Raw genomic sequence first — 22,570 nt, 5'->3', positions numbered from 1 at the left:
TATATGCATGCTAAATGGATAATGTGCAAAGTGAGACCTTAATAGTAATTAGGATGGCTATAAAATCTTCCAAACAAATGATTAAGTTGGAAATGGTATAATTAAAGTAATTATAACATAAGCCCTCCATTGGGGCAATTATTTTAAGAAATTTTAAATAGTTGCATGAGATGCAATTAATTTAAGAGATTTTCTTAAGAATAATTGTTAAGCATGAGATGTTGTAAATATGTAAATGGTTTAGTGGCCAATATTGGATGTACCTGAGGACATTAAAATTATTTACATAATTACTGGCTCAATGGGATCAACTTAACTAATGCAAGATAAGTCAATAATGGATGTACCTGAGATTTTGAGCATTAGGGGCTAGGTAAAGGATTGAACCTCACATGAGATGTGATGGGCAAGGAGTTGCTCACTTATAGTTTATTGTAATTCCAATAATGGATGTACCTGAGGATGATCAATAGAATTATAAGAATTCAATCACCCACTAGAAATCCATCCAACTAGGATTTCCGTTTTCTACTTTGGAAGTGTAGGATTTGCTAAGTTAGTGGGAGGACCAATTTGATTAAAAAACCATAATCATTTTGGTTAATTACATGATACATTTACTAATTAATCTGGTTATTTTCTCAGATTAATTTTACGATAAAAATGAGCACAAAACAACCACCACCATCCAATATCCTTGCAAGCATACTTGATCACAATAGGTTGACAGGACCTAATCTGTCTGATTGGCTAAGAAATTTGAAACTTGTCTTGAACCTTGAACATATAGGATATGTTCTAGATTCAAATGTTCCTGGTCCCTTACCTCCAGAGGCCACACAAGAGGAACATGAAACTTTGGACAAGTGGAAGGAGCATAATATGAGAGCTAAGTGTTACATGCTTGCTTCCATGAGTAATGAGTTACAGAAGCAGCATGGAAACATACAGAATGCAAGAGAGATCCTCCTTCACCTACAAGAGTTGTATGGTGAGCACAGCAGAAATGCTAGGTATGAGATATCTAGGCACTATTCCGCATGAGGATGTCCGAGGGAGAATGTTGGAGATCATGTCTACAAGATGATTCGGCTGATTGAGCAGTTGGAACATCTTGACTTCCACATGGATTTCCAACTACTAACGGATTTGATCCTTCAGTCCCTTCCTGAGTCTTTTGGGAATTTTGTGACAAATTTCCATATGACTAGACAGGAATGCACCTTAGCTGGTTTACTCAACATGCTGGTTATTGCCCAAAAGAATATGCTGTGCAATAAAGGAAAAGAGGAAGCTTTGGTTGCATCTTCTTCTGCTAGAAAGTCCAACAAGAAGAAGGGCAATAGGAAAAAGAAACCTCTGATTCCTGGTCCTTCCAAGAAAATAGCTAAACAGAAAAGGAAGACTAAAGCTGATGGAGGCAAAGGAAAGTGTTTCCACTGCCAACAGGAAAGTGTTTCCATTGCCAGTAAAAAAGTGTTTCCACTGGCCAGAGTAAAGCAATCTAAATGAATGCAATGCCATGGTGAAAACCAACTCAAGTTCAAAATATATTTGGCACTTAAGGTTATGTCATGTTGCAGAAGATAGGATTACAAAATTGGAGAAAATGGGGATTTTATCCTCATTGGGCTCTGAGCCTACTCCAACTTGTGAATCTTGCCTTCAAGGCAAAATGACTAGGTTACCCTTTGTTGGACAAGGGCTAAGAGATGAAAATATTTTGGAACTAATACATAGTGATGTATGTGGTCCGTTTAAAGAAATGGCTAGAAGGGGTTTTCATTATTTTATTACCTTTACTGATGATAAATCAAGGTTTGGGTATTTGTATTTGATGAAATACAAACATGAATCTTTTGAAAAGTTCAAAGAATTTAAATCTGAAGTAGAAAATCAAACAGGAAAGAATATTAAAGCTCTTCGATCAGATCGTGGAGGTGAATATTTGAGTACTGAATTTGATGAATACTTGAGAGAGCATGGCATTGTTTCTCAGCTGACTCCTCCAGGAATGCCACAGCTGAATGGTGTATCTGAAAGGAGAAATCGTACCTTATTGGATATGGTACGTAGTATGATGAGCTATACTGATATGCCAATCTCCTTTTGGGGATTTGCATTAGAATCAGCTTTATATATTCTGAATAGGATTCCATCAAAATCAGTTTCTTCCACACCTTATGAGATATGGCATGGAAGAAAACCAAGTCTTAAGCATGTTAAGATTTGGGGTTGTCCAGCTTATATCAAAAAGCTGAACACTGATAAATTGGAGACCAGATCAGAAAAAGGTCGATTTGTTGGATATCCAAAAGATAGTTTTGGATATTATTTTTATTTGCTTTCTTCACAAAAGGTTGTGATAAGTAGAGATGCCACATTTCTTGAACAACAGTTTGTTCAAGAAGGAGGCAAAGGAAGGCAAATAGAGTTAGAATTGGAGAATTCTGACCAACCAACAGATAAGATGGATATAGATCCATCTAGTCAACCTATACCCATTGATGAAACATCTAAAGCTGTTCCTCGTAGAACAACTGGTATCTCACCCACCAGTGAGATATGGTTTTCTTCATGAAGAAGAACAAGAGTTGTCTACTCATGAAGAAGTAGATCATGGAGATGATCCACTTACCTATGAAGAAGCTATATCAGATATAGACTCTTCAAAATGGATTGATGCTATGAAATCCGAGATTGATTCCATGTATAAGAATCAAGTTTGGGATCTTGTTGACCCACCTGAAGGTATTGTACCTATAGGGAACAAATGGGTTTTCAAGAAGAAAATTGGTTCTGATGGAAAGGTAGAGACCTATAAGGCAAGGCTAGTAGCGAAAGGGTTTCGCCAAAGGCAAGGAATAGACTATGAGGAGACTTTCTCACCTGTTGCCATGCTTAAATCAATTAGGATTTTATTAGCAATAGCTGCATACTATGATTATGAGATTTGGCAGATGGATGTCAAAACAGCTTCTCTCAATGGATACATTGAAGAAAACATTTTCATGGAACAACCTAAGGGATTTGAATCCCAAGATGGTTCCAAGGTATGCAAGCTAAAGCGATCCATTTATGGGTTGAAACAAGCTTCGAGGAGTTGGAACATCCGTTTTGATGAAGCCATTAAATCTTTTGGTTTTATCAAAAATGAGGATGAGCCATGTGTATATAAGAAGGTTAGTTACTGTGCTATCACTTTCCTTGTCTTATATGTGGATGACATACTGTTGATGGGTAATGATACAGGTATGTTGACGACTATAAAGGTATGGTTGTCAAATACATTCTCCATGAAAGACTTAGGGGAGGCAACCTATATTCTTGGGATTCGAATCTATAGAGATAGAGCGAAAAGAATAATTGGTTTATCCCAAAGTCTATACTTGGAAAAGGTGTTAAAGAGGTTTAACATGCTTGTTTCCAAGAGAGGATTGTTACCAGTGAGACATGGTATTCATCTTTCTAAAGAGATGTCTCCAAAGACACCTGAAGAAAGAGATAAGATGGCTGTGATTCCATATGCTTCGCTATTGGAAGTTTAATGTATGCAATGTTGTGTACTAGGCGGATATCGCATATGTCGTTAGTTTGACTAGCATGTATCAATCCAATCCATGTTTGGAACACTGGATAGCTGTCAAGAATATCCTTAAGTACTTGAGAAGAACTAAGGATTTATTCTTGATTTATGGAGGTGGAGACTTGCAATTGGATGGTTATATCGATTCGATTTCCAATCGATATCGATGATAGAAAGTCTACCTCTGGATATCTGCTCATTTGTAATGGAGGTGCGATCATTGGAAGAGTTCCAAATAGAGCACGCATCGCAGATTCCACTCATCGAGGTGAGTATATTGCCGCATCGAGATCGCAAAGGAAGTCTGTTTGGATAAAGAAGTTCGTGACAGAACTTACAGAGTTCCTTCCATTGAGTCGCCAGTTCCATTACATCGTGACAACAATGGAGCGATCATCTGTGCTAAGGAACTAAGGTCTCACCAAAATCCAAACACATAGAAATGCACTACTACATTATCAGGGATATAGTTGGGCAAGGCAATATAGCCATGCAGAAAAATAACATCAGCTGAAAAATCCAGCTGATCCATTCACTAAGCTTTTGTCATAAGTTCAGTTAGACCGGCATCTTGAGAAGATGGGTCTAAGGTATTGTAATGAATGGCTCTAGTGCTAGTGGGAGATTGTTAGTAGTATGCCCTAGAGCATATCATTTAGTATGTATCTTGTACATAATTTTATTAATAAAAGGCATTTCCACTTTTCCGTTTATATAATATATTTATGTGTAATAGAAAAGGTCCATTGATATTTTGTTAGAAATATTATTCTTAAGTTGTTAAGAATATGAGTGACAATATTTCTAGCACAAAGTATCATAAATAGGTTCACAATCGAGGATACTTCATAATAAGGACATGACTTATCCAGAAAGATTGTATTCATGTTTGTTCCCAAGTTATTTATATGAGATATAAATAAGATGGAATGGTGAGTCTCATGCCATATAACAAACATGATAGGCACTTATAAATGATAAGTAGGCGAACAGTGACACTTATGACAAACACATGGAGTTTACTCTTGTCAATGTTTTGTCATAAATCATATCGATGCATATAATCTTTAGACTGAGATAGCACAGTTATCTTGTATATAGGTAGTTTGAGTTTGATCGCTTTCATACTTGTACTGTGTATGGGTATATGGGCATCTGTTGGCTCCTACTAGGTAGATATGGAGGCAGGTGTTGATCAAGATGGAATCTGTTCCTCTAAGTAAATAGAGATAAAATCCTATGTTCATTTAATTGTTCTTGATGTTTCAAGTTCTGGCCAGACAGATAGATTTATTCGTAAAAGAGTTTCGATGAGAAAAATCTTTTAATCAAGAACTGGAATTAAAAGAGAACATAAAATTCATAGCAAATGGAGTTTGACATAAACCATGACTCGGCTTGAGTTGGGATTTTGTAACAGAGATTCTAGTGCATGGTAACATATGATTATAGGTTCATTTAAGGTAAACCTTATTACTAATTGGGTGGCCATGGCATGCTATGCTAGGTGTTAACCATGGTCTATGAGGTTCATAAAATGATTTAGAGAAATCATTTATGGTAAGAAAGAGTTCGATGATATTAAGAGTTGATATCATGTCTCATTGCCAATTAGTGATGAGCCTAGTAAGTCACACACATACACAAGTTATCACCTATTTAAATATGATTTAATTAATTAATTAAAGAGTTTAATTGATTAATTAAATATATTTGGTTTGCAATTAAATTGAAAAGTCACTAGCATGACTTGAAAACAAATCTAGATTATTGGATGTGTAGTATAAATTAAATTTATATTTAAAGTGTTTAAATATAAATTTAATTGATGAGAAATTAATTAATAGAGATTAATTAATTAATTTATATTTGATATAAATTAATTAGAAGAAGAAAATAATTATTTTGGGTTAAGAACTCAAAATTAAGACACAAGGGCATTTTGGTCATTTCACGATGTGACACGTGGCACCATGAGATGGTGACACATGGCATAACACATAAGCTTGCCAAATATTTTTAATCATGTAAGATGATTAAAATCAAGATTAAATATAGGTTTGACACTTGGCACAATGTGATTGGGTAACTTAAACCTAGAGCTAATCAAAAGGTGACATGTGGCTAGGGTTTAATGTGTTAACCTAGCTATTTAAGTGTGGTTATGAAAAGAAAACATAACCAGCAGCCTCTCCTCTCAATTGTCACGCCACTTTGAGCCTCTCCAGCTATTTCTCTTCATCTCTCATCAATTCAAAGAGATTAGCCATCAATCTCTTGAATTAAGAACACTAGAAATTGTTTCTAGTGTCCTGTTACATCTCTAATCTCTTAAAAGGCAGAACTTGAATTTCTAATTAATAGAAAAGGCTTTAGAAGCTGTTCAAGGGCTGCCATAGGTGTTCTTGGTGTGGACAAGCTAGAGGGACAACATCTGGTGTCCTGAAGACGAATCTCAAAGGCGCAAACACGCTGCAGCACATCAAGAGGTTAGTGTAATCGTTCTTGATTTAATCTAGGGTTCTAAAATTAATTTGATTAATTTTAAAATCTTAAATGGCAAATACAGATCCAAAAACATATTAAAAGAGTTTTAATATGTTGTTTATCATTGAAATCAAATAGATAAAAATAAATCTTGCATGGTGCATGTGACCCTAGGTGAAAAATTTTTGAATTCAATGGTATAATCTTGTGTTTTTCACGCTTCCGTTCCTTCAATGTCCTCTTCATGTTCCCAAGTAGCTTCCTGGCCTGAATGATGGTTCCACAACACTTTCACCAGGGGTATCTGCTTATTCCTCAGCTGCTTAACCTCATATGCTAGAATCTCTATGGGTTATTCTTCATATGAAAGGTCCAAATTTACCTCAATCTCTTCAACTAATAGAACATGAGATGGGTCAGATCTGTACCTCCTTAACATGGACACATGGAAGACACTGTGTATCCTTTCTAGCTCTGGAGGAAATGCCAGCCAATATGCTAAAAGACCCACTCTTTCCAAAACCTCATATGGTCCAATAAAGCGAGACTCAATTTCCCCTTTTTGCCAAATCTCATAATCCTCTTCCAAGGAGAAACTTTGAGGAATACCTTATCACCCACTACATATTCAATATCTCTTCTCTTCAAATCAATATAGGACTTCTGACGGTCTGATGCAGCCTTGTGTTGATCTCTGATTAATCTGATCTTTTCCTCTGTCTGCTGAATAATTTCTGGGCCAATCATCTTTCTTTCACCTACTTCATCCCATCATAGGAGAGTTCTGCACTTTCTGCCATATAAAGCTTCATATGGAGGCATCCCAATGCTTGATTGGTAGCTATTGTTATAAGTAAACTCAATCAAAGGCAAGTGTGTATCCCAACTACCTTTAAACTCAATCACACAAGCTCGTAGCATATCTGTAACACCCCGAACCTCCGAGTTATGAATAGTACCATTTTTGGTCCGTGACTAATACTATTCAAAGACACCTTGAGGACAAAAATAAATAGAAAATTAATTGAGATAGAAACAATAAAAATTCTAGTGAACAAAAAAGCTAAGGACTCATCGGGTGTTATAAAAAGAAGGATTATGACCCGATGAGGGACATTTTGGTCAATTCACCTCAAGAGTTGACTTTTGACCAAAATGTCAATTAAATTAAATGAAATTAATGAATTGAATTATGGGATAAAAATTGAAGAAAAATTCAATTAAAAATATGTAAGGGAAAATTTAAGAAATGAAAACTTAAACTTTCATTTCCATTATGACAAAATTAAAATGAAAGACTTATGGGTTTTTGATAGTTAAATTTAATTATTTAATTAAAAGGAAAAATTAAGTGTAAATATAAAAAAAAAAGGGAATAAAAATTTAAGTTTAATTATCCTTATGACACAATTAAAATTTATAATTTTAATAAGCTAATTTTGGGGATAAATATATACATATATATATATATATATATATATAAGAAGACAAATGTCTTCTTCATTTCTTTTTTTCATAAGAGGCCACCACCCTCTCCTCTCTCTTTCTCTCTCTCTCTTTTTCTCTTCTTCTTCCACTTCTTCCCCTCATTGACTTTCCCTCCCAAGTTTTAATTCCCTTAAATTCCCTTCATAAATTCCATAGCCCACTAAAAGAAAACATCAAAGAGATCTTTGATTGAGAGATTAAAAGCAAGGAGAACAAGAATTGGAAGAAAAGTGAAGTTGGAAAGAAATCAACAAGAGGTAATTTTCTTTTCATGTTAGATTAGTTGTATAAGCTTGGAATGAAGTTAATTTATGATGAAATTTCATAAGAAAATGAAAGAAAACATATATAGAACCTAAACTAGGGTTTTGACCAAATGGGAGAAAAAAATTAGGGTTTTGAACATTAGGGTTTAGAGACCAAAAATGAAATTTTATAAGTCCAATTGGTATGGGACCAATTGGGACTGGAAATAGGCACTAAATGACACAATTTTCATTTAGGAAGCATGCCCAAAAAGTGACCAAAACCTAGTGAACAAACTGACCAAACTTGAAAAATTGCAGTATGAACAGTACACATGAACAGTAATCGTGTTTGGGTCATAACTCGAGCTAGGCAGGTCAAAATGACCTGAAATTTTACCAGTAGTTAGATGAGATATAGACCTAAAACTTTCATGAAGAACAAAAACCCAAATTATGCCATTAACCTAATCAAATTATTGAGCAAAGTTGAGTTACTGAATCTGCAAAACTGCAGAATTGCCAAATAAACAGTAAACTTTGCAAGGCTATAACTCTCTTTAGAAAACTCCGATTTAGGCGATTCTTAAACCGATGGAAACCTAAGACATATTAGAAAATTTCATGTGAAGAATGTTAGGCCAAATTATGAACTTAACTCAATCAAATTGCGAAACGAATTCCGGTCACCGAATCTGCCAGAATCTGGGCACCTAAAATTGACCAAATGAACAGTAAACTTTGCAAGCCTATAACTCTCTCTAGAAAACTCTGATTTAGGCGATTCTTAAACCGATGGAAACCTAAGACATAGTAAAATATTTCATATGAAGAATATTAGACCAAATTATGGACTTAACTTGGTCAAATTGCTGAACGAAGTTGGATCGATAAATCTGCCGAACAAAATCTGCGGCATGAGCGATGGCGTGAGCGATAATGGTGTTTTGGGCATAACTTGAGCTGCACAGCTCCGAATTAGGCGATTCAAAAAGGAAAATAAATTAAGACCTAAATGTACAATTTTCATGCATAACACCTCACCAAATTATGATCGAAACTAGGTAAAAATTGGGTTCAAAGATTGGGGCACCAAGCTGTCCCAAAACCAAAATATTCTAAAATTTTCAAAGCTAACTTGGGATGCATTAGACATGCATATAATGAGTTCTTGGCAGCAATTGAGATTGGTATTGAGGTATTCTATTTGTGTATTTTCAGTAGAAAAAGAAGTTGGAACGGACAAGGAGAAGTAGGTAACAATAAAGGAGAGCATTGAAGGTTTGTGCACAACTAACATTTTCTCCATTTTTAAATTTGTAAATTGCTTGGAATGTGTTAAATTGAATGAGTTTGCTTTGAACAAGTTTACTTTGACTGAAATATGGTTTTTCTCTTGCATTTAAGAAATTTAGGTGTTGCTACCTTTATTTGGATATTATGATGAATTTAAATGTATTTATTGGTTTATAAATGTGATTGTTGAATGGAAAATTTTTGGAAACTGTTTTGAAACCACAGTTAGCATGACAGTCCCTTTCGGAACTCCCCAGTAGTAATGGCTACTTGGGGTTGATAATTGATATTGATTATGTCTCCCATTAATAACGGTTAATGGGGTAAGACTATATGAGTACTCATTAGCTAGCTAGCCCTTCCCTCATTAATAACGGTTAGTGAGGATGAGATTGCTTTGTCATGGTGTACAACACGGCACTAATCGTGAAATTTTGTATCATGGCCTGAACTGTGTATTGATGTTGGCAACACTAATGCTTTGTGAATTGTGATTTATGAAGTGTGATTTCTCATTTGAAATGTTATTCCAATAAATGGCTCTTATGAACTTAGAACTATTGTGAAGTTTTCATGCTTAAAAAAAATGTGATTTATTATGCTTTGACAAATTATGTTTTACTTTAAGTGTTAAAGTTATTAGTTGTGCACCACTGAGTGATATACTCAGCGATAGCTTCTTTATCTTTGCCGCAGTGTAAGGAAAGGAGAAAGTCACGAGTGAGAGACTTGGAAGCAGCATTTTGGTTTTGTTTGTGGGTATATATTGTAGTCATACCCCTATAATTTCCTTTTGATGTATTTTGTACCTATATGCATGGATGTACGGACATTGAGCAGTTTTTATTTAAAAACATTGCATTGCTATCACATTTTGAGTTTGTAATTATTTTGTATTTTATTTTGAGACTTATGAAAATGTAACTTTTGCAATATTTAGTCTATCATTATTTCCAATGAATGTTTGCATGGAATTTTAACTATTCTCATACAGTTTTCCGCAAAAGAATTGATAAGATAAAAAGCTATGGTCTGTTTTAAAATCCTTTGTAGCATAACTAATGAGTTATCGGTAGGTGGAGTTCGGTGATTCATTAGGCATGCTACGGGAACATGTCATGCCTTACAAGGGATAAGGTGTGACATGTTTTAGTGGTATCAGAGCTTTGGTTTTTATACAAGCTTTAAAATTGCATGTTTGAAAATTTTTGATAAGTACAACTGCTCAATTGTCATTATTAATACATATAGTGCATTACATCATAAATATGGACTAATGGAAGGAAATCTCCTTGTGTTGGTTACTTAGGGAGTAGAATTCCTTGTGATTCAATATGGAAGAGGGTGATCACATAGTAGAGCAATCGATGGTACCGAGGTACAAGGAAGCCCGACTCCTCGTAATGCCGGTGGATCATTGCACCCATCCCACCCATGCAGTTTCTGCTCGATTCGCTCAGATGGTCGCACTATTTCAAAGAAATGGTCGGCAATATACCAGTCCAAGCTCCTGTGCAAGCACCTCCAGTGCAACCACCATCCCCAGCCAGACAATATGATAAGTTAATGAAGTATGGGGCAATAGAGTTTAAGGGTACAGTGGATCCATTGGAAGCTGAGCAATGGTTAGAACGAATGGAGAGGGTCTTCAAGAAATTGCACTGCACAGATGAGTTGAAGTTTGAATATTCAATTTCCTTGCTGCATGGAGATGCATACGAGTGGTGGAAGACCATTCCCCACAGTTTGGCTGAGCTGCCAGTGCTAACATGGGATGACTTTCTAAGGGAGTTTAGACAGAAGTATGTTCGTGATACCTATGTGGATATGAAGCTACAGGAGTTTCTCAGTTTGAAGCAAGGGAACAAGACTGTAGCCGAGTATGAGAGAGACTTTTCTCTCCTCAGCCACTATGCTGGAAGCCTATTCACTACCAGTAGAGACAGATGCAAACGGTTTGAGGCCAATTTGAGGCCTAGTTTGAGATTGCAAGTGGTTGGGTTTCGACATGACAACTTCTCTGGGTTGATATCACAGGCCCTTAAATTGGAAAGGATAGAACTGGAAGGGGCATCTGAGAAGGTAACCACTGAAAAAGAGAAGAGTAGTATGCCTACAGGTCAGAGTCCAAGTAACAATTCAGGTAAGAGGAAGAGCTTTGGGGGACCAAGTAACAGAGGATCTAGTAGGGGAAGATTCTCAGGGCAGAGTCCACCTAGATCCGGACAGCAGACATCAGGGGTTCCTTTCCTACCCGTGCTTGTGAAACTTGTGGCAAGACTCATGGAGGAGTATGTTATAAGGCCATAGGAGCCTGTTACAACTGTGGTGGAAGTGGGCATTTTGCTAGAGATTGCACTAGTGCCCGCAGATCTGGACCGCCTACTACCACTCAGGGATCTGTTCAAGGTTCTGCTTCTAGAGGACAACAGACAACTAGTAGAGGCAGAGGTAAGGGTAGAGGTAACACTTATGGTAGTCAGGGCACAGTGAGCCAACCAGAGCAGAGTGGTGCACCAGTCAGGGTGTACACCATGTGCCAGAGGGATGAAGCTGAGACATCAGATGTTGTGGCTGGTACTTTCTCCATTTTTGATAGAGATGTATATGTGCTGTTTGACCCTGGTTCTACACATTCTTATGCTAGTGCCAGTATTGCATGCTCTATTGCTATTCCTTATGTGAAATTGGATTATGATGTGCTAGTGACTAGTCCTTTAGGACAAGAGGTTAGGGTGAACAAATTGTATAAGGATTGTCCTTTGGTGATCCAAGGACATACATTCCTGTCAGACTTAATTGACATGCCCTTCCGAGATTATGATATCATCTTGGGCATGGATTGGTTAGCCAGGCATCACGCCATGATCGATCAGCGAAGACAAATACTTTGGGTCTTCCCGAGTATGCAGATGTAGTGATACACGGGGAGAGGCAGTTATTGCCATCCAACATCATTTCAGCTGCACTTGCTAGAAAGATGATTAGAAAGGGATGTGAAGCTTATCTAGCTCATGTGATAGACACCCAGGTGGGGAGTCCAGATCTTAAAGATATTCCTACAGTATGGGATTTTCCGGATGTTTTTCCGGAAGAATTACCGGGATTGCCTCCGGAAAGAGAGGTGCAGTTTGAAATTGAGACTATGCCTGGTGTGGAGCCAATCTCCATCACTCCTTATAGGATGGCACCTGCTGAGTTGAAAGAGCTGAAGGTACAATTGCAGGAATTGTTAGATAAGGGTTTCATCCGCCCTAGCGTGTCACCTTGGGGAGCACCAGTATTATTTGTGAAGAAAAAGGATGGTACTCTCCGCCTATGCATAGACTACAGACAATTGAATAAGGTGACCATAAAGAATAGATATCCTCTGTGTAATACCCCTAAGTTCGGTAGTGCGTTCTGCTGTTCCGGTGACCAGTGTTGTCCGGACAGCTAGGATGCCTAGAACTACACTTCAATATGAGTGGGGAGACATAAAATAATGAAATACAAGAAAAGAAAATACAAGAAAAACAAAGGAAAAATAATAGCAAAGAAATGTAGCCAAGTTAAGCAATGGAAACCTAACGATGGGTGACGCCTTTGGGAAGTCATGGCGTGGACCGTTGACTAGCTGCGGATCATGGAACCACGGAAAACATTTTTAGGACTTAAATAGACCCTTGTTGAAGAATAAATATCATTAGAAAGATCAAAGAAAAATTAAATAATTAGTACAAAGAAAAGTGAGAAATCGAAAAACAGACAAAATACGGTGTTACCGAAAAATCGGGAACGTAACCCGAACAGGGGTATTATGGTCATTTGACATCCTGAAGTGTCTTTTGACCTAAATGTCCATTAAAAATAAATAATATTACACTTAGAAAATGAAATGAAAAATTAATTTGGTGGTACCTAAAGTAAATAGCTAAAATCATGGGTTAATGTGGGATTAAGTGAAAGTTTAACTTATAATATGATTTAATTTTTTAGTGGACCAATAAGGGAATTAATTAAACACATAGTGGGACATGTGTACACTTAATATGCAGCTGAAACTCCATCTTCTCCACATGAATTCAACATTGCCGTGAATGAAGGTGAGAGGAAACTCCATAGCCATTTTTCATGCAAGCTTTCTTAACTCTCCATTTTCAACTCCAACCTCTTAGGTTTCTTCATTAAACTTTGTCTACACATCACAAGGAAGATATTGATACCAATTTTGAGAAGTTTGGTGAAGGTTTAGAGGGTTACAATCAAAGGTAAGTTTACATTTTTTGAGAATTCCTTTGTTAAGTTTTTTGTGCATGTTATGGGTGTTGGTTTGGTGAAAGAAAATTTTGAGTTTGAAGAGTTATTGTTGTTTTCATTTTGGACAGCCATGAGTCACGTTTTTGATGAGATATTTGTGCATATAATTGATGAGAAATAATGTTGATCATGGTGATATAGTAACCTAGTGAATTATTTCATGTTTATATGGTGATTTATGCACTTGGATGGGAATTGGTAACTTGGACGGCACTTTGATGTTGAAGAAGATTTGCGGCAGCTTGGGAACACTTGAGTAATTGTATGTATTGAAGGAAGTGTGGGCAGAATATTGACCTAGAAGGATTGATGATATGTATGTAGATTGATATTGAAAAGTGTATGTAAGATTTGTAATGGTTAGGTGTGTATGTAATGGTACTTAGAAATTGTAAATGTGAATTATACTTGGTGTGTTGAGGGTAATGATAATCTGCCCAAAATAATGTTAATGTAAAGTAGAAAATGCTTTTGGTAATGTACCAAAACAGATTGGTAGGGTATGGAAGTAAACTTTGCAAGGTAAATATGTGTTTGAAGTGGGGTGTGAAAGGCATAGTGAGGGCAGTGTACATTTTAGCCTATAACCTTAAATGTGTAACCTCAATTGGTATGAGACCAATTGGAGGTGAAACTAGGCACAAAATGTGCCAACTTTCATTGAGAAAACATACCAAAATTCTGCTTGCAAGGTGACCTAAGAAAATGACCAATTCGGATTAGGTGCAATTAGGACCTGAAAAATGACTAATTGGGCAGCAGTGAGTGTTTAGGCCATAACTCACTCAAACCAGGTCCAATTGACCTGAAATTTTGACCAAGAATAGACCCATACCTACAAGTCTTATGAAGACACCAAAGCCCAGAAATGACCATAAGCAAGTCAAACAACTTGCACAAGTTCGGTCCAAAAGCGCCGAACCAGAGTTGACCAAATTGACCTAAAATTGACCTAAAATGGTACCATTTGACCAGCAATAGTATAATGACCATAACTTGGTCTACTTAACTCGGATTGACCTGAAATTTTGCCCCGCGTGCAATAAGACCTAGATCTACAAGTTTGTAGTTTCGACCGAGACCCAAAAACCGAGGGAACTAGATCGTCCGATTAGGTCAAACCAAAGATCCCTAATCCAAAGAATTTGCACTAAAATGCACTAAACAAGGAAATGACTTTGGTAAAACGTACCAAACCTAAAACCCTATCGAATGTGACATATTAACGACACTAAGACCTAATTTACCTAAAACACAATGAGGGTTGGTATATTAGGTGATTAAGTGAATAATTGAGTTCAGTGCATTATTTACCAAACACCATCGATAGAGACAGTTTAATTTAGCAATCAAACACTTCAAATTGTGTTTCGCTAACAAGGACTCAAAGAAAAGGGAAGGAAACACCGAGTCCGGATCGGGAGACGATCATCGAGGTTTGTGCACAACTAGTTTTTAATTGATTTTATTTTGAATATTTCATATGATTAAATGACATATTTTTCTTATGTATTATGTTTAACAAGCATTGGATTTAATTCAATGATTATTGAAATTGTTATAGTATGTATGAATTCAGCTTTGTGAAATGATATTTCCACAATTATTAAGCATTGTTATGGATTGAATAAATTATGTTTTGGAAAATTGTGATATAACATGTTTTGAATTGTGATGGTAATTTTCATGGAAAAATGTAAATTATGATTTGAATTGTGATGAGCATAAAAAATTATTGGATATTGGAATTGAATTTGAATCGAATTATATTGTGATTTATGCTCACTAAAAGGATTGTGATATTGTTTTATATCTCACTATAGATGCTTGACTAGGTTATTACCCGTCTCTCTCATTTGTTGAGAAGACAATGGAGTTAGTTGTGTTTTGATTACCATGGTACGTGCACAGACTTAGATTTTCCTCTGATGTGAGGTTAGATCTAAGTTTATTTTATCGTTATGGCCCTTGCGGAAGATTCATTATTGTGATGGTACTGTGCACGATGATTCGACATCCCCGACCATAGGGAGTTAGAATCTGATTCGACCTCCCCGACCATAGGGAGTTAGAATCACATCGAATATGGCACTTTCGGATTAGTCTTGCATGGTTAGTGAGATAAAGAATGATTTTTGAGATAAAGAATGAGTTTTGAGATACAGTATGATTTTTGAGATACAATATGATTTTTGAAATACATAATGATTTTTGAGATACAGAATGGCTTTTGAATGGTAAGAAATTGTGATTTCAATTATGGTTTATGTATAATTGATTTTGTTGAATTACTTAAATGGTTAGTCATGATTTGATAAATTGAATTTTGTGATCAAAGTCATTTATACAAATGATTTACATTATTGGCAACGAATATTTTGAGTTTTGAAATTTGATAAGTATTCAGATTCCCAATTTATTTACTGTAAATTTTGTCAATGTATATTGTACTATGTTTTAAATTATAGTTGTGCACCACTGAGTTCACCACTCAGCGATAGCTTTGTATGCTGTCGCAGGTAAGAAGAGCACAGAGCAGTAAGTAAATTTCCTTGAAGATATATTGGATCGACTCGGGTATATCATAGGTATACCCATGTACATAGGTTTTGATGTATGCATGTAATAATATGTATGTAAATTATTTGAGCAGTTGTAAATTAAAATTGTACATTGAAGTTGTAAAGTGAATTATGAGTTATTTTGACTTGTAAAATTTGTATTATATTTCTTTTATCTCATCCTTTGAAAATACTGAAAAATTGTTGTGGATTGAGTTGAGAAAAATATTGACGTGCTTTTTACAGGTTTTCTGAAGAACTGTTTTATCCAAAATACAGATGGCACTCTGCCAAAATTTTTACAGAAATTCCAAATGATTTAAATGTATTAGTTCTATCACTTCAGTTCAAAAAGGTTTTTAACACCTGTAAATAGTGCTCACCACTGTAAAAGAAGTAAGAAAAGTTTTTAAAATCCCTTGTAGTGTATTTAATGGGTTATCAGTAGACGGAGTTGGTAATTCATTAGGTATACTACGGGATCATGTTACATCTTACAGAGGGGTAGGGTGTGACATGTTTTAGTGGTATCAGAGCAATGGTTTTAAAGTGAATTTTGAACTGTGAATTTGAAATCTTTTTGTCGGTAACTACAACTGCTCAAATGTTTGATACATATAGTACATTTACATCATAAATGTGAACTAATGGAGAGGAATCTCCTTATGTTGGTTGTACAGGAATAGAAAATTCTGTGAGAAAAATGGAAGAGAAGAATGAGATAATAGAACAGTCTGTGATGGCAGAAGAACAAGTTGAGGCCCCAGCTCCACAAAATGTCGAAGGCCTGACTGTACCAGTTTTACCGGTACAAATTACTGCACAAATGGCCCAGCAAATGGCCACTTTCTTCCAACAAATGGCTGATAATCTGTCAGCCCAAGCCCAAGTACAGACCCAACCCCCACAAGGGCAGTGTGAAATGGAAAAGAGGGAGAAACCTATGGGTCAGAGCTCGAACAGTAATTTGAGAAAGAGAAAAGAATTTGAGGAACCCCGAGCTCAGGGATACGATAGAGGTGGATCATTAAGACAGAGACCACCAAGGTCCAGTCGTCGAACAACTAGAAGTTCCTACCCTTCCCGCCTATGTGAAACTTGTGGAAAATATCATGGTGGGATATGCTATAAGACCTCTGGAGCCTGCTACAATTGTGGAAAACTTGGACACTTTGCTAAAAATTGTACTAAACCACCTCGATCTGCTCTCCAGAGTTCACAGACCGTCAGTCAGAGTCAAGATAGAAATAGAGTTAGTACTCCTCACCACTATAACACAGTGAATCAACCCGAATATGGTAGTGCACCAGTCAGAGCGTCCACTGTGCGCCAAGGAGAAAGAGCAGAAACTTCAGATGTAGCTACTGGTAAGTTCTTAAATTTTGAAAGAAACAATTAGTTATTATTTGATCCCAGCACTACTTAGTTGTGTGTTAGTGTCAGAACTATATGTCCTGTTGTTATTCCTTTACATGGGAATGAATTTTGATGTATTAGTGACTAGTCTTTTAGGATAATAATTGTAATAACAAGTATGATTGACATTAATTTTGGAAGAATTTTAGCTAAAAGTATTTTCTAACATACCGTAAATTATAAAGCTAATTGGCGAGCCTACTAATGTAAGGCAAGAGGACCTAAAAGTAAGTTACAGTAATAGAATTGCTCTAGATGAGGGCAAAAATGTTACTGTTAGTAATTGTCAAAGGAAATTGTAATTAGAATCGGTTTGGGATATTAGTGGATTCGAGAAGGATAAGATGTTAGAAAACCTAGTCCATGAGGTTATAACGTAGTGACTATGTAATGTTCTCGATGTTTGTATTGTAAGCTGCAAATTATAGTACCGACACGGGATTATTGTGTAGAGCTATGTGCTTCCTCTTGGTATAATAAATTAAGAATATTTGTAAGTAATCTATAAATTGATACAGTTGCACCCGAATAGAATACTATTACTGGAAATAAATGTGAAAATTTTAGTCAGAAATTTAAGACTTCAGAACTAGCCTATCAAACGACTACACTTGTAAGGTAGCTAGAGTCAGTGACTCAGTTACATTAGTGTGAATTACCTGTACCACAGTAATTGCTATAAGCTTAGAGATATCAGTACGACTTATTATCCTCAGATGGATGGACAGTCGAAACAAGTGATTCAGGTAAATTTTGAAACTCATTGGATTTCTGTAAATAATGAAATGAAATGATAATAATAACCTGTAAAATGTAATAAACCCTCGAGAATATACTGAGAACTTCTGTCATTGAATCCGTGGGGAGATGGGACAGATACATTCCACTAATAGAATTTGTATATAATAATAAGTGTCGAGTTAGCATACAAGTGGCACCCTATGAAACATTGTAAGGGAATAGATAACTATGGATTTTGTGATGAGATTTCTGAGGACACAGAATAGTCATGATGCAGTATAGGTTATAATTGACAGACTAACCAAGTCTGCTCACTTTTTGCCAGTTCGGATGGACTATAGCCTGGAAAGATTGGCCAGATTGTACATATATGAGATTGTAAAACTGCATGGAGTGCCAGTATCAATTGTGTCTGACAGAGATCCTAGGTTCACTTCTAGATTCTGGGGTAGTCTTCAGAGAGCCCTAGGAACTAGATTGAACTTCAGCACAGCATTCCATCCATAGACAGATGGCCAACCTCAAAGGGTTATTCAAATATTGGAGGATATGCTACGGGCTTGTGTGATTGAATTTGAAGGTAGTTGGGATACACACTTGCCTTTGATTGAGTTTGCTTATAACAACAGCTACCAATCAAGCATTGGGATGCCTCCATATGAAGCTTTGTATGGCAGAAAGTGCAGAACTCCTTTATGTTGGGATGAAGTAGGTGAAAGGAAGATGATTGGGTGCAGAAATTGTTCGGTGAGAGGAAAAGATTAGATTGATTAGAGATAGACTTAAGGCTGCATCAGACCGTCAGAAGTCCTATGTTGATCTGAAGAGAAGAGATATTGAGTATGCAGTGGGTGATAAGGTATTCCTCAAAGTTTCTCCTTGGAAGAGGATTATGAGATTTGGCAGAAAGAGAAGCGAGTCCTCGTTTCATCAGACCATATGAAGTTCTGGAAAGAGTGGGTCCTTTGGCATATCGGTTGGCATTACCTCCAGAGCTAGCAAGGATACACAGTGTCTTCCATGTGACCATGTTAAGGAGGTACAGATCAAACCCATCTCATGTACTATCAGTTGAAGAGATTGAAGTAAACCCAGACCTCTCATATGAGGAAGAACCGATAAAAATTCTGGCTTATGAGGTGAAGCAGCTGAGGAACAAACAGATACACACTGGTTAAAGTCTTTGTGGAACCATCATTCGAGCGAGAAGCTACTTGGGAACGTGAAGAGGATATGAGGAGACAGCACCCACAACTGTTCGAGAGACTAATGCGGTAAAATTTGAGACGAAATTTATTTTAAGGAGAGAATTGTAATACCCTAAGTTCGGTGAGTGCGTTCTGCATTCGGTGACCAGTGTTGTCCGGACAGCTAGGATGCCTAGAACTACACTTCAATATGAGTGGGGAGACATAAAATAATGAAATACAAGAAAAGAAAATACAAGAAAAACAAAGGAAAAATAATAGCAAAGAAATGTAGCCAAGTTAAGCAGTAGGAAACCTAACGATGGGTGATGCCTTTGGGAAGTCACGGCGTGGACCGTTGACTAATACGATTTGCGGGAACCCTGGAAAACATTTTTAGGACTTAAATAGACCCTTGTTGAAGAATAAATATCATTAGAAAGATCAAAGAAAAATTAAATAATTAGTACAAAGAAAAGTGAGAAATCAAAAAACAGACAAAATACGGTGTTACCGAAAAATCGGGAACGTAACCCGAACAGGGGTATTATGGTCATTTGACATCCTGAAGTGTCTTTTGACCTAAATGTCTATTAAAAATAAATAATATTACACTTAGAAAATGAAATGGAAAATTAATTTGGTGGTACCTAAAGTAAATAGCTAAAATCATGGGTTAATGTGGGATTAAGTGAAAGTTTAACTTATAATATGATTTAATTTTTTAGTGGACCAATAAGGGAATTAATTAAACACATAGTGGGACATGTGTACACTTAATATGCAGCTGAAACTCCATCTTCTCCACATGAATTCAACATTGCCGTGAATGAAGGTGAGAGGAAACTCCATAGCCATTTTTCATGCAAGCTTTCTTAACTCTCCATTTTCAACTCCAACCTCTTAGGTTTCTTCATTAAACTTTGTCTACACATCACAAGGAAGATATTGATACCAATTTTGAGAAGTTTGGTGAAGGTTTAGCAAGTTACAATCAAAGGTAAGTTTACATTTTTTGAGAATTCCTTTGTTAAGTTTTGTGTGCATGTTATGGGTGTTGGTTTGGTGAAAGAAAATTTTGAGTTTGAAGAGTTATTGTTGTTTTCATTTTGGACAGCCATGAGTCACGTTTTTGATGAGATATTTGTGCATATAATTGATGAGAAATAATGTTGATCATGGTGATATAGTAACCTAGTGAATTATTTCATGTTTATATGGTGATTTATGCACTTGGATGGGAATTGGTAACTTGGACGGCACTTTGATGTTGAAGAAGATTTGAGGCAGCTTGGGAACACTTGAGTAATTGTATGTATTGAAGGAAGTGTGGGCAGAATATTGACCTAGAAGGATTGATGATATGTATGTAGATTGATATTGAAAAGTGTATGTAAGATTTGTAATGGTTAGGTGTGTATGTAATGGTACTTAAAAATTGTAAATGTGAATTATACTTGGTGTGTTGAGGGTAATGGTAATCTGCCCAAAATAATGTTAATGTAAAGTAGAAAATGCTTTTGGTAATGTACCAAAATAGATTGGTAGGGTATGGAAGTAAACTTTGCAAGGTAAATATGTGTTTGAAGTGGGGTGTGAAAGGCATAGTGAGGGCAGTGTACATTTTAGCCTATAACCTTAAATGTGTAACCTCAATTGGTATGAGACAAATTGGAGGTGAAACTAGGCACAAAATGTGCCAACTTTCATTGAGATAACATACCAAAATTCTGCTTGCAAGGTGACCTAAGAAAATGACCAATTCGGATTAGGTGCAATTAGGACCTGAAAAATGACCAATTGGGCAGCAGTGAGTGTTTAGGCCATAACTCACTCAAACCAGATCCAATTGACCTGAAATTTTGACCAATAATAGTTAAGACCCATACCTACAAGTCTTATGAAGACACCAAAGCCCAGAAATGACCATAAGAAAGTCAAACAACTTGCACAAGTTCGGGTCCAAAAACTGGCCGAACCAGAGTTGACCAAATTGACCTAAAATTGACCTAAAATGGTACCATTTGACCAGCAATAGTATAATGACCATAACTTGGTCTACTTAACTCGGATTGACCTGAAATTTTGCCCCGCGTGCAGTAAGACCTAGATCTACAAGTTTGTAGTTTTGACCGAGACCTGAAAACTGAGGGAACTAGATCGTCCGGTTAGGTCAAACCAGTATCCCGGAATCCAGCAATTTGCACTAAAATGCACTAAACAAGGAAATGACTTTGGTAAAACGTACCAAACCTAAAACCCTATTGAATGTGACATATTAACGACACTAAGACCTAATTTACCTAAAACACAATGAGGGTTGGTATATTAGGTGATTAAGTGAATAATTGAGTTCAGTGCATTATTTACCAAACACCATCGATAGAGACAGTTTAATTTAGCACTGAAACACTTCAAATTGTGTTTCTCAGTTAACAAGGACTCAGCAAAAGGGAAGGAAACACTGAGTCGGATCAGGAGACGATGTCAGAGGTTTGTGCACAACTAGTTTTTAACTGATTTTGTTTTGAATATTTCATATGATTAAATGACATATTTTTCTTATGTATTATGTTTAACAAGCATTGGATTTAATTCAATGATTATTGAAATTGTTATAGTATGTATGAATTTAGCTTTGTGAAATGATATTTCCACAATGATTAAGCATTGTTATGGATTGAATAAATTATGTTTTGGAAAATTGTGATATAACATGTTTTGAATTGTGATGGTAATTTTCATGGAAAAATGTAAATTATGATTTGAATTGTGATGAGCATAAAAAATTATTGGATATTGGAATTGAATTTGAATCGAATTATATTGTGATTTATGCTCACTAAAAGGATTGTGATATTGTTTTATATCTCACTATAGATGCTTGACTAGGTTATTACCCGTCTCTCTCATTTGTTGAGAAGACAATGGAGTTAGTTGTGTTTTGATTACCATGGTACGTGCACAGACTTAGATTTTCCTCTGATGTGAGGTTAGATCTAAGTTTATTTTATCGTTATGGCCCTTGCGGAAGATTCATTATTGTGATGGTACTGTGCACGATGATTCGACATCCCCGACCATAGGGAGTTAGAATCTGATTCGACCTCCCCGACCATAGGGAGTTAGAATCACATCGAATATGGCACTTTCGGATTAGTCTTGCATGGTTAGTGAGATAAAGAATGATTTTTGAGATAAAGAATGAGTTTTGAGATCTGATATGATTTTTGAGATACAATATGATTTTTGAAATACATAATG

The sequence above is a fragment of the Hevea brasiliensis genome, chromosome 12 (assembly GCF_030052815.1).
Source record: "Hevea brasiliensis isolate MT/VB/25A 57/8 chromosome 12, ASM3005281v1, whole genome shotgun sequence".
In the NCBI taxonomy this organism is placed as follows: domain Eukaryota; kingdom Viridiplantae; phylum Streptophyta; class Magnoliopsida; order Malpighiales; family Euphorbiaceae; genus Hevea; species Hevea brasiliensis.
This window is presented reverse-complemented; position numbering follows the sequence as displayed.